The following is a 12,776-nucleotide window of genomic DNA, read 5'->3' as shown; positions in this document are numbered from 1 at the left end:
ATTATGTCCTCCATTGTAAGTCGCTTTGGTATAGCCCCTTAATGCACGCCGTACCTCCAGTGGCACGCTGTAAAAGACATTGAAAAGTTAACAACCATCGTACTATAATACTTGATATAACACAGGGCCTTTAGTAATGCACTACAACTTGGTCATTGCCATTCTGGTAACAGCAAATGTCTAAAACCGTGGCTTAAAGGGTTAAAAAAGTGTCTGTCAAATGCAATGCAATAATGGACAGCACAGGAAAACCTTCGTTACAAACAACCTTGGTTACAGGAAAACCTTGGTCACAAATACCTCCCTTGCCAGATGGCAAGAGCTTGCCGCTTTCCCTCACCTCTCAATTGGATTAATTGACTGGTCCAGGTGCATCCCATAAGCCGATCCTCTTCCTTTGCTTCTGATTGGCCACATACAAACACACCTTTTAAAATCGGCCCTGACCCCTCAACTGTATACATGGGTTCTCATTTTTTGATTTCCCCTGGCTGCTCAACCCTGGCTGCGCACAATTCAACCTCTGATTGTTGGGAAAAAAATTGCTCACATGGTTGGCTACCAGTGTCTTGCCCCTCCTCACAACACTGTGTTTATAAACAAAAAAACCTATGCATGCTGCTTGCTCCTTTAATACACACTTCCTACCCTGCTCCAGGGTCATATATAAGGGCAGTCATGGGTATGCGGTTAGGGCATCAGACTGACTTGTAGCCGAAAGATTGCCTGTTCAACTCCTGACCCGGCAGGTTGGTGGGGGCAGTAATTAACCAGTGCTCTCCTTCATCCCCCTCCATGATTGAGGTACCCTGAGCATGGTATCTTCCCACAGCACTGCTTCCTTGCAAGGGTGAGGCATAAATGAAATATCGATGTGTGCAGTGTGGAGTACTGTGTCACAATGACAATGGGAGTTGGAGTTTCCCAGTTGGGCGTTTGGCTTTCATAACATGGCATGTTCTCTTGTCATGTTGCTTGCTCTGTGGAAATAGTTATCTCTCCCTGTCGTACTCAAACAAGAATTTCCAAGCCCTGCTGATGCCCCCTGACTTTCTTTTTTTCATGGTGCTCAGGAAAATCAGGGTATTCATCAGAGCAGTCATACCTCCAAATGTAATTCATAGCTTTCAATAAGACATTTCATTGAGATGTGTTTATTGTATTTCTTGACTAAAATGGTTCTGTCCAAAATGCAATTAACTGTGAAGTGTTCCCCTTTGTCTTGTCCTTACTTGTGTCTTTAACAGCATTTTACTGGCCCCTTTGGCCTATTTTGAGATTGTTTTTGAGAAGTATACTTTTTAAATGACTGTTGACAAACCAATAATTGTAATTGTACAATAATTGAACAATAATGACTGATATGTTGTTTTTGCACAACTCTCCATCTTACTCTCATTAAATCTCATTAAATGTTTTGAAAATGACAGCATTTTGTTTTTATTCACAAATACTGAGTGCCCCAACTTTTCTGGAATCTGTTTTTTTGATAATCCTATCAAGTGCAAATAGAACAATCTGGGCATTGTACCCGGCATCACTTGTGTTTTGTTTGTTGGTTTGTTTGTTTGTTTATTGGTTTGTTTGTTTTTTAGAAGTACAAAATGAGTATAGTGGAAACAGTGGGTGATGCTTACTGAATGGATGAGGCGGGACGGTATCATGGTAAGGGTACCTCAGTCATGGAGGAGGATGGGGGAGAGCACTGGTTAATTACTCCCCCATCAACCTGGTGGGTCAGGTATCGAACTGGCAACCTTTGGACTACAAGTCTGACGCCCTAACGGCTTACCCATGACTGCCCAAAATGTGTTGATCACAATCTGAGATGGTAAATGGTAGATGGTGCATGTATGCCACTTTTCCATTACCCCCAAGCACTCCAAGTGTTTTACGCTGCAATGTAAATGCAATAGTTACAGTACAATGTATTCATAACGTCCACCCAACTAACGGCAACTGTGACCTAATGTTAGTGATTCGGTCATTAAGTAAGAAGACTGCAGGCTCACCACCATCTGTATATTGTATAGGTACTCTAGGTGTAATGTATGTGTATTGTCTATGTCTAATTGTCTATGTCCACACCTAAAGTCTACTGTATGTCTATGTCTGCAAGGAAAAGTAAGAAATGTAATTTCAATTCTTTGCATGGCCAGCGCATAAAGAAATTGACAATTAAGCCAACTTCACTTGACTTGACTCTCCCTACACCTTCATGTATGTTTCAGGTGCAAGGCACCTAACCCCACATAGGGCATGAGCCAGAGGCCAAATTTTCACATATTGGTATCACCTGGGGTGGCAAAGTCTATCAATGTTTTTTGTAATCCTCCATGCCTGAGGGACATTATTTGGTATGATAGCCCTCTGGAAGTGGTAGCTTTCTTATATTTTTACTCACTTTTATAATGACACCCAGTGCATTTCGCAATACATGCCTGTATATGAATGTAGGCGTATGCAAGTGTCTGTGATGATGGTATATGTTTTTATTGATGTTACATCACATGTAGACACCTTAGGGATTTTAAAAATATACAGGTTTGATGGATAATGTACTTTCCTATGAATTACATAAGTCAAAATGTATCCGTCGTACACTTTTTCAGCAATATAATGCAAGGTTAGTTTGATGCAGAAGCCTGTAGGAGGGTGGGTCAAATCCCAATGATTGCTATATCATATCTGTAGGGTGTGGGTATTCAGAAAATATATGGGTTTGCTAGTTTAATATAAATTATACACATATTTAGGCCCAAAACCTATAACTGTTCAAATGGATTTCAATGTAAATCAATGCATTTCAATGTACTGCAAAGCACATTACATAACTAAGGTATAGTGGAATGTAGGAAGTTGTGAGATGCCTCAATGCACATTATATCACATCTACAGTGTATAGACCTAAGACAATATATGGATTGGATAGCTTACTAAGAATAACCCACTTATTTTAGACCCACAACTCATGGTCAATGCATTTAAAAGTATGAAATCTTTAGGACTTTGCAGAGCTTATGTAGGAATAGAGGAAGTTAGGAGATGTTTAAATGCACATTATGAACCTTTGGAAAAATATATGGATTAGATTGCTAAATGCACATAATTTAGGTACTTTAGATGCTGACCATTGAAATGCATTGCACATACAAGTTCTGCAATTACATTGTAGAACTAAGGTAGAGGAGTGTAGGAAATTGGGAGATATCACAACACAAATGTCACATCCAGTGGATCTTTAGAAAGCCTACATACATTATGTTAAATAATCTTTTTTTCAGTCAGTGGGCCTGGACACATTTAGCCTATATTTCTAATAAATTAAAGTGATGGTAGGCATGTGCTGGAGATGCATGCTAAGATGTCCTAAAATGGGCCAGAGTGCTATCAATACAAACTTGATAACGCTTACTTCTTTACATGAAATGAGATTTTCTTTTGACAATTTTGTTTTGTTGAACCTCAAACCCATACGCACTGGTAGTATTGGGTCACCCATGAAGTGAAAAAATGTTGCCCGGTCTCCTTTTATCATATAGCCTACTTGCAGTTATGGAAAAAGTTTCTGACACCCTGTGGATGAGTTGATGGGCATGTGGATGTTATTTTCAGAAAGTGCTATTCAATGGCTGACCAGGCATATTAGATCTTGATAGAGACCATAGTGTCTTGGTTGCAAAAATGGCTCAACTTGAGTCTACAGGAGGTGGACACTCAAGTGTTTGAAAACAAGATTAATTAGGACAAGGCAAGAGGTCAAGAGGATACGTAACTCTCAGAATGGCATTTGCAAAAGAAGAAATGAGAATTTAATGACACTAACTGTTCAATGAAAAGAAAACAAATCGTGCATTCAGAATCCTTCACACATAACATGGCAATTGCACCTATGGTATGTTGTTTTAACAAATTATAATGTGTGTGAATTATAATTTTCAAAATCTCCATTACTATTATCATAATCAGCCAGGTTGGGCTATTATATCTAGTCTTCCAAAAACTCAGTCATGAAGAGATTCAGTGTTTGCGTTATAGCTGTATAGAAAACGTGGTGAATGATAAATGATGAAGTTGAATTTAGGAGCTGTTTGCCATTTGTTGGGTCCTGTGGCTTTTCCCCCATCCAATCAGCATCATTGGTGATTACTGGTTGCTGGCGCAACAAATTGGAGAATGATAGGGGTAAGTTTCATGAACAGTTTCAATTTCTGAGTAATGAGCTGGTTTTAGAACACATGACACTAACGACCTCTGGCTCAGTTCCTCTGGCTTTTGAGGGTGTCTTTGAACTTCATACTGTAAACCCTTACTGGGAAGTGACAGGGTGATCATACCTGTGCTTTTGGTGGCTGTGAGACCCTTGTTGGCTGCGATGTACCTTTCCATGGTACAATGTATTAAATAATGAGCTGGTTTTCTGAGGGCATGTGGGGGCAATCTCCAAAGGAAATGGCTGTATGAATAGGAAACTGAAGGATACACCAATATCTCCAGCCTTCTTGGGAGCTGATGCTGCCTCATTCCCATCGCAAGTCTCCAATTGCACTAAGTAACCACAAGTGATGCCTTTTCCCTCACCACTGATCTCACAGTACAGTATGTCTGAATTCAGTGTCATCTGTAGCCATGCCTTGGTGCACTGCAAGTTGTGAGATTGGTAATGGACATCTTGAAACTTCAAGCCACATCTTGATGTAAGCTGAAAGTCCTCTTTCCAGTTGCTGTTCAAATGGGCACTTTTTTAAATGGGGAGGCACATCACTCGGAGAAGCTCATGGGGTATGGCGCCAAAGACCATGAAGATGACATGGAGGTTCTTTTTTCCAGCTTAGTTGTTTGGATTTAATGTCAGGTCATGCTGTGTGTTACCCAGACATGCCACCCTTTGAACAGTATCAATGTGCATGATTGCCCATCCTTTGTGAAATAACACTGAAAAGGAGATTACTTTCCAAGATAGAGATCAGGACCCCACCAGCTCTACACATGCAGTCAATGATTTCAATTCACTTTGTGTGCTTCACTCTACTATTAGACTCGGAGGCAACAATCAATGCAAGGCACATATACTAGTTTCCCTTGAATATCTTTTCTATCAAATCCCTGTGAGATTCCTTCTTCCCTCCAGCATGTTTGTGGAGTTATATTCCCGCTGGTTGGTGTTCTCACAAGTCTGTAGTATAGTTATTGTTCATCATGTACTTACTCATTCTCAAACATCTCAGTCACAACACGTATGAAATTAAACAGGACTCACCTGATGCCATTTCTGTCTGTATCATGATGTACCTAGTCTTATCTGTCTTTGACACTACAGCAGTCAACACACCCAACATACCCAGCAAGTCAGATTGTACGGTATGTTTAAAAAAAGACACATTTTTAGAAAAAGTAATGGTAACACTTTCTATGAAGCCCATATCTATAGCGCATTACGAGTGCATTTATAACAAATTATAATGCACATCATAATAAGTCATAGTGCATCATGACCGTTATAATGCATTATAAGCCCCTTCACTGCCTGTAGTTTATAACCATTCACGAGCACTCAAAACATCCTAAGATTTATAATGCATTATAAACTAGATTTATAGTTATTCATGACTGTTGATATACTCTATCATGAAGCGTTAAAAGTGTAGTCATAATGCATTATAATTATGATGTGCATTATAATTTGTTATGAATGTGCTCATAATGCGCTATAGATATGGGCTTCATAGGAAGTGTTACCAAAGTAATGATCTAGTTTAGTTCCAGACAAAATGAAAATACTGTTATGCAGGATCTCCATGTACTGTGCTTGAAACTGATGTGTGTGCAATTGCAATCGCATCTTCCAGTTTTCTCCGTTACACTTTAGACCTACCTTCATTCTGTGATAAAGCCTAGTTTGATTTGATTTTCAATGGCTAGATGAGTTTTGAGTCTAAAATAACTGTACTGCATATTAAGTCCATTTGTTTTCCCAAGGTCTACATAGCTATATAATGTACATTGAGAGATCTGTCAACTTACATTGAGCTATACCTTAGTTCTGTAATGCACTTTGCATTACCTGGAAGTGCTTTGATTTTCAATGGACGGCTATGAGGTTTGGGTCTAAATAACTCTGTAATGTGTATCAAACTGTCTAATCCAGGGGTACCCAACCTATTCCGACTCGGGGTCCCCTTGAAATGTTCATACTTCTTCAGGGCTCATCACTGACTGAATAAATAAAACAAAACATACACTACACACAAATATGACTTTGATTTTTAGAAAATGATTTCAAGTTTCACTTGGAATACAGTAAGGGCCAACCAGTGGGCCCAGGCCTAAAGTTCGAGAATCATTGATCTAGTCCATATACTTTCTAAAGGTCTAGATGTGATAGGCCTATAATATGCATTGGGACAACTCACAATTTCCTACATTAATCTACAACACATTTCTGTAATATACTTTGCATTACATTGCAACGCATGGGTTTTCATTCAAATCCATTGGACAATTATGAGTTCTAGGCCTAAAATAGCAGCATACCTTATATTAGGCGATCAAACCCATGTTTTTTCTGAAAGCACACACTCTCCAGATATGATATAGCAAAAGTTGCAATCCAACCTATCCCCCTGGGGTCTCCCAACTTCCTCTATCCGTACTTAAGTTCTGTAAAGTACTTTGTACTTTGAAATGCATTGATTTTTAATGGACGGCCATGAGGTGTGGGTATAAAATAACTGTGTAATTTCTATTAAGCTATCCAATCCATTTATTTTCCAAGGTCTACACACTCCAGATGTGATATAATGTGCATTGTGACATCTCCCAACTCCCTACATTCCTCTATACCATAGTTATGTAATGTGTTTGGGATTACATTGAAATGCATTGATTTCCATTGAAATCCATTAGACAGTTATGGGTTTTTGGCCTAAATAGGTGTATAATTTATATTAAACTAGCAAACCCATATATTTTCTGAAAGCCCACACTCTACAGATATGATATAGCAAGTATTAGGATTTGACCCACCCTCCTACAGGCTTCTGCATCAATCTAACCTTGCATTATATTGCTGAAAAAGTGTATGACGGATATATTTTGACCTATATAATTCATAGGAAAGCACATTATCCATCAAAACTGTATATTTTCAAAATTCCCAAGGTGTTTACATGTGATGTAACATCAATGAAAATATATCCCATCATCACAGACACTTGCATACGCCTACATCCATATATAGGCATGTATAATAATGTCCCTCAGGCAAATAATGTCCCTCAGGCATGGAGGATTACAAAAAACATTGATAGACTTTGCCACCCCAGGTGATACCAACTTCTGCTCCGGCCCATGGACTAACATTGCTCCAAGAACTGTAACCAATACCCTAAAGTATAATTGAACAGCACAGGCTGTTTTAGCTGATCAAATGGGCACTTCATTCAAGCATACAGTCAGGCATAACTGTTGATGGGCTACAGCAGTGTTTCTCAACGGTGGCAGTACAGCCCCCCAGGGGGCGATGGGGAGCTCTAGGGCGGTGTTGAGAAGGCTACAGCAGAGAGGGGGCTGGGCTTAGTTGCCATTGGGGTGCATTAGCCTGTCATTTTTTAAATACTAAGAAGGTGTTGGCAGGTTTATGATGAGGTCAAGGGGGCGTTGGGAGGCTTGTGATGAGGACAAGGGGACGTTTGTTCAAAAAAGGTTGAGAACACTGGGCTGCAGGATAGTCCAGAGGTGGGCAAACTCAGGTCTGGGGGGGCACATGCGGCCCAGTAAGCCATTTCATCTGGCCCACGGAGCCCTTTAAGCCCTTAAGACACGGCTTTATAAATTAGCTGTTACCAGAATGGCAATGACCAAGTCGTTATGTAGGCCTATTACTAAAGGCCCCGTGCACTGTCATAGTATTGTAGTACTATAGTAGTTAACTTTCAATGTCTATAACACCATGCCACAGGAGGTACAGCGTGCATTAAGGGGCTACATCCAAAGTACCATACTCACACCTAAAGTTCTTAAAAAAGCAAAGGGTGTTGCAGGTGTGAGATTAATCAAGGTCACATCTAAATATTCCAATGTGCAGGAGTGAAATAGCCAACAAGTTAAGTCAGTGTACTGTACATTACAGTATTTCTCATTATTGCTACATGCATGTTGCCTGCGACATCTGGCCCTACGATACATGTATACATGATATTCCTTCACACACCCACACCCAAAGATGTGGTCGGAGGAAAATGTTTGCATACCCTTAGAAATTCCTGTCAAAAGTGGTCATAAAACATGGTCTGATCTTTCTGTAAATCAGTGTATATATACAATATATATACAATATATATATATAGGCCTAATATATACAAACAGTGTATATACATATACATATGCTACACCCAATGTGGCCCTCGGGCCAAAACAATTGCCCCCACCCCTGGGATCGACTGATAATCCTCAGGTGCCAATTGCAGTTTCCAAGTCCAAGTCAAACTACTTCCTTGCATTCCTTCCTGTGTCCTCCTGCCTTGTGAGGCGAGCTTCACTGGCATGAATGATCAAAGTTTTTGAAAGTGAAGTGGAAGCCCACCTGGGAGACTCGAACTCCCATTGTCATTGTGACACAGCACTCAAAAGCACACAAGTGTTTACTGCACACAACGAAATTGCATTTTACGCCTCACCCGTGCAAGGGGGCTGCCCCAAATGGCGCCCCAAGGGAGCAGTGCGACGGGACTGTACCATGCTCAGGATACCTCAGTCATGGAGAAGGATGGGGGAGAGCACTGGTTAATTACTCCCCCCAGCATCCTGGCAGGTCGGGAGTCGAACCGGCATCCTTTGGGCTACAAGACTGACACCCTAACCGCTTACCCATGACTGCCCATTTTGATTCAAAAGATTGCAAGATCAAAATTCAAAGGTCATTGTCTCATTTGCATAATGACATGGTGAATGGGGGAAAGACCCCCAAAAGTCCCTCTGCACTGTTTGACAGCGTGGAGACGTTATTGTTTTCTCCATGGAAGAGAGGCAGCACTGAGGCAAGAGGACAGCAGGACCAGAAAAGGATGGGAGACAGTACTTTGACTTACACCCAGAGAGTATATGCCCAGCCAGTGGCAGCCACATGTTGGACCCAATCATTCCCTCAATCTGCTGAGCCTAACGGAGACACAGGACATAGACTATTGTATAGACAGATAGATTGATCTATATATATTTCTCTCTCTCGCTCACACACACGCAAGCATGCACTCACACACGCACCCGTTCACACACACACACACACACACACACACAGCACACAGGCCTATATCACACCATCAAATAATATCCCCTACTTGACCATAAACAAAGCTCCATTTAACAAGAAAAGAACCTCTATAATGGAAATAGTGTAACAATCTATGGCTCAATAAAAGGAATTCGACTATAGTCTGTGGATACAGATGGGTATTTCAAGAGAAAAAGAAACTCAGGTAGCATTCTGTTTACAAAGTCAGAGCAGACTAGGAGGACTTGGACTCATCATCAAGGCGCACGACATGAGGCAACAAAATGCGAATGATCGTATCTATCCATTAAGCTGCTACAGACTCTAACTCTGTGTCTTGCTTCTATCAAGCTAATGTGATAATGTGATGCGCCACAGGAATGCTCTCACATTTACAGTTTCATTCCGGGATGATGTGCAAGAATGTTAATTGAAGCATCATGGCAATAGCAGGCTGTAGCCAAACGTGGTCCATGTCTTTGGCAACAAAACACAACGTGAAGCGAGAAATATCGCAAAGGAATACCACACCGAGTGGGATACTCTGTATCATTCAATAGTCATGACTTCGGCCGGTATATTTCAAGTAACCCTGAACACAGCTATAGCGGACATATGTGCCGGTATCGGTTTTAGTATAAATAACTGTGAGCATAAATATTGCAAGGCGCACCGGACGTCATTAGGCTATCTCCTTCACGATTATATCCACATCAGCTGGTTTGGGTACCTTTGCTTTTTGAAACCATATGATGTAAACGACGCAATAGACTCACATAGCTTAAATATGCTACTTAATGTCAAAGCGTCCACAGAAGCCTTTGCCACGATGAGCTGGGATGCTGAGTGAGGAAGGCCATATTTGGCGAAAGATGCTATCATTACTGGGAGAATATGCCGATAATTAATTTTTCAACACAGTGACCACAACGAGACCTGCGCTATCCGAGGATGCCAACCAAAGCTGGTATAGAAACACATCACTTGCCTTTCATCCCTCTATTTCAGAGCAGCATGCATTTTCACATTGCACCATAGGGTCAGCCAAACCCAAATTGCACTGAATAAAATCACCTCGCTTGCCTTGCAAAGGCAGCTGTCGCATAATAATAAGCCTGAATCATGAGCGCAGCTTACCTTTGCAGAGCGAGCTATATCATTTTCGGGTTTTTTCCTGTGCATTGGCAAACATATGCTTTCAAGCAAGGTAGAGAAATCCGGCCGCAGGTAATTGTAGAATGACACTGGCTGGAAAGCCGCCCTGCCTTGCTTTCACTACCCCCTCTTTTTTTGACGTTGGAATCTGCCTGGTTCCATATGTGGCCAGTTACGCCCCAAGTGGGCTCATGCGTGAACTACAGCTAACGGTTTCAATCTGGAGCTCCCTCTCGCTCACACATCATTCGTTGTGTTGAGGGGGAAATTGAATGACAACTGTTTTTGATTGTTTTATTGGCTGTTTATTGGCCCCCCCCCACACACACACACACACACATAATGCAATAACATAATACAGTTAGTCCAATTAAGGGGCATCATAAAACATAATGTCCGAATGCCTTTAAAATGAAAAGAAATGATAGGCCTGTTGGACACAGTAGGCTAATAGAGTAGAGAGTATCATTTATCATTTATCAGCTGTTAATATGCATCTACTTAGGATACAAACTACCGTTTTGGCAATCATTCAAACATGACTAGGTTATTGTAATGATGGATGATGCTATTTACTTTTAGGTATCGGCACAAAAAAGAAGAAATATCAGGCCTAAACATAGCAACACATTGGTGTCAGTTGGAATTAAGCTGCAACCTCACCTGTTACACTGGAATCGCTACAGTTTGTTTTCACTATGAAAACAATTCTGCACACTTGTTCAGCAGACTATATCCACTCTGCTCTCTCTCTCTCTCTCTCTCTCTCTCTCTCTCTCTCTCTCTCTCTCTCTCTCTCTCTCTCTCTCTCTCTCTCTCTCTCTCTCTCTCTCTCTCTCTCTCTCTCTCTCTCTCTCTCTCTCTCTCTCTCTCTCTCTCTCACTTCATTGTCACAAATCCAGACATGAACATAAAAAGGGGCAAAGATCTGAAGATTGCCTCAGGTATACTGTAGATGCATATACAGTATGTGGCACTGAGGAAGACAACAGGCCGAATGTAAACACTATGTAAATGATATGTTGACACCAGCACAAGCATGCCACCAATGCCACAAGCCTGTACAGTACGTATGCTCAGGGCCGCTGACAGCTTTTGCTGGGCCCAGGCCCATATTGAGCCAATGTGGTGCCCCTGGGCACTATACCTCACCGGTGCCCCCTTGATAAACAATATTTGTAAAGTTTGTGTCTTGTGGTGCCCCCTCATTTGTCAAAAATGTTTGGTGCCCCTGGCCACTGTGCCACTGGCCCTTATGGATAATCCGGCCATGGGCGTAGGGCAAAGTAATCTGATAGGCCCCCCTCATCCAATACATACAATGTAATGAACACCCAATTTTGGGCCCCCTGTCTCCCTGAGCCCGGGACAACTGACCCCTTTGTCCCCCCTGTTGGCTTCCCTGGTTATGCTGACAATATGCTGTTCCTCTGCTCTGCCTTCCCTTTTGCCTGCCATCGCACCATTTTTTGATCAATTTGGCATATCCAACCTTTTCCCCTGCCAACCAATCAGAACCCCAACGCAGGATGTGCAGGTGTGTGTCCAAGTATTATAAATGTGAATAATGACACTATTCACCTGTAATGCAATGGCCCTGTCTGTCTGTGTTTGTCCATCCGCAGTGCTTCAGGCTGCCTACAGGGAGCGCCAAACGTTCAAAAGATAACATTATGTGCACCTGCCGTTGGCCAGGGGCCGCGCCAGGTTGCCATCTGTGATTGCTCTTAGTTAACACGTGTAGAGGAGAGCCATCTGGTGGCCACATTAAAGAGGTGCAGGCGTTACAGCACAACAGGTGCAATGTCACCATAAGACACGCAAGGACATTTTGGAAAAAAAATACCTCTTAGATGCAGTCTGTCATTAATACTAGTAGTATAAATGGGGCTATTGAATGATTTTGATTTTCTAAATTTTGAATGGATGGGAGTTCCAGAACTCAAATTAGAATGAGATCTTGGCTGTGACTCAAACGGCTGAGGCGCTGAACTGCTATTTAAGGGGAGCCGGGTTCAATTGAGGTAATGTCCTGATCCTCCCCATCTCTCTCTCTTCCATTCACTTCCTGTCTCAACTCATACTGTCCAATCAAAATCAAGGTCCAAAATGCCCCAAAATATTCCAATTAGAATATATCCTGCAGCAAAATTGTGGTTTAGTTGCGGTTAATCTGGCTATCCAGAAAGCTCCATAGACTCCAGAGTCCTTTTCTAAATATTTTGCAACCAACCAGTCAATAGAAGGATGATGGGACTGATGTTAAACACCGGCCCGAAACTTTCAGTGTGTATTCAGGCGGCTCTTGGTTGAAGTCTGACAATACCTACTTGTGTCATTCATGTGAAGT

The sequence above is a fragment of the Engraulis encrasicolus genome, chromosome 10 (assembly GCF_034702125.1).
Source record: "Engraulis encrasicolus isolate BLACKSEA-1 chromosome 10, IST_EnEncr_1.0, whole genome shotgun sequence".
In the NCBI taxonomy this organism is placed as follows: domain Eukaryota; kingdom Metazoa; phylum Chordata; class Actinopteri; order Clupeiformes; family Engraulidae; genus Engraulis; species Engraulis encrasicolus.
The sequence above is the reverse complement of the archived record's forward strand: the minus strand, read 5'-3'. Positions refer to the sequence as shown.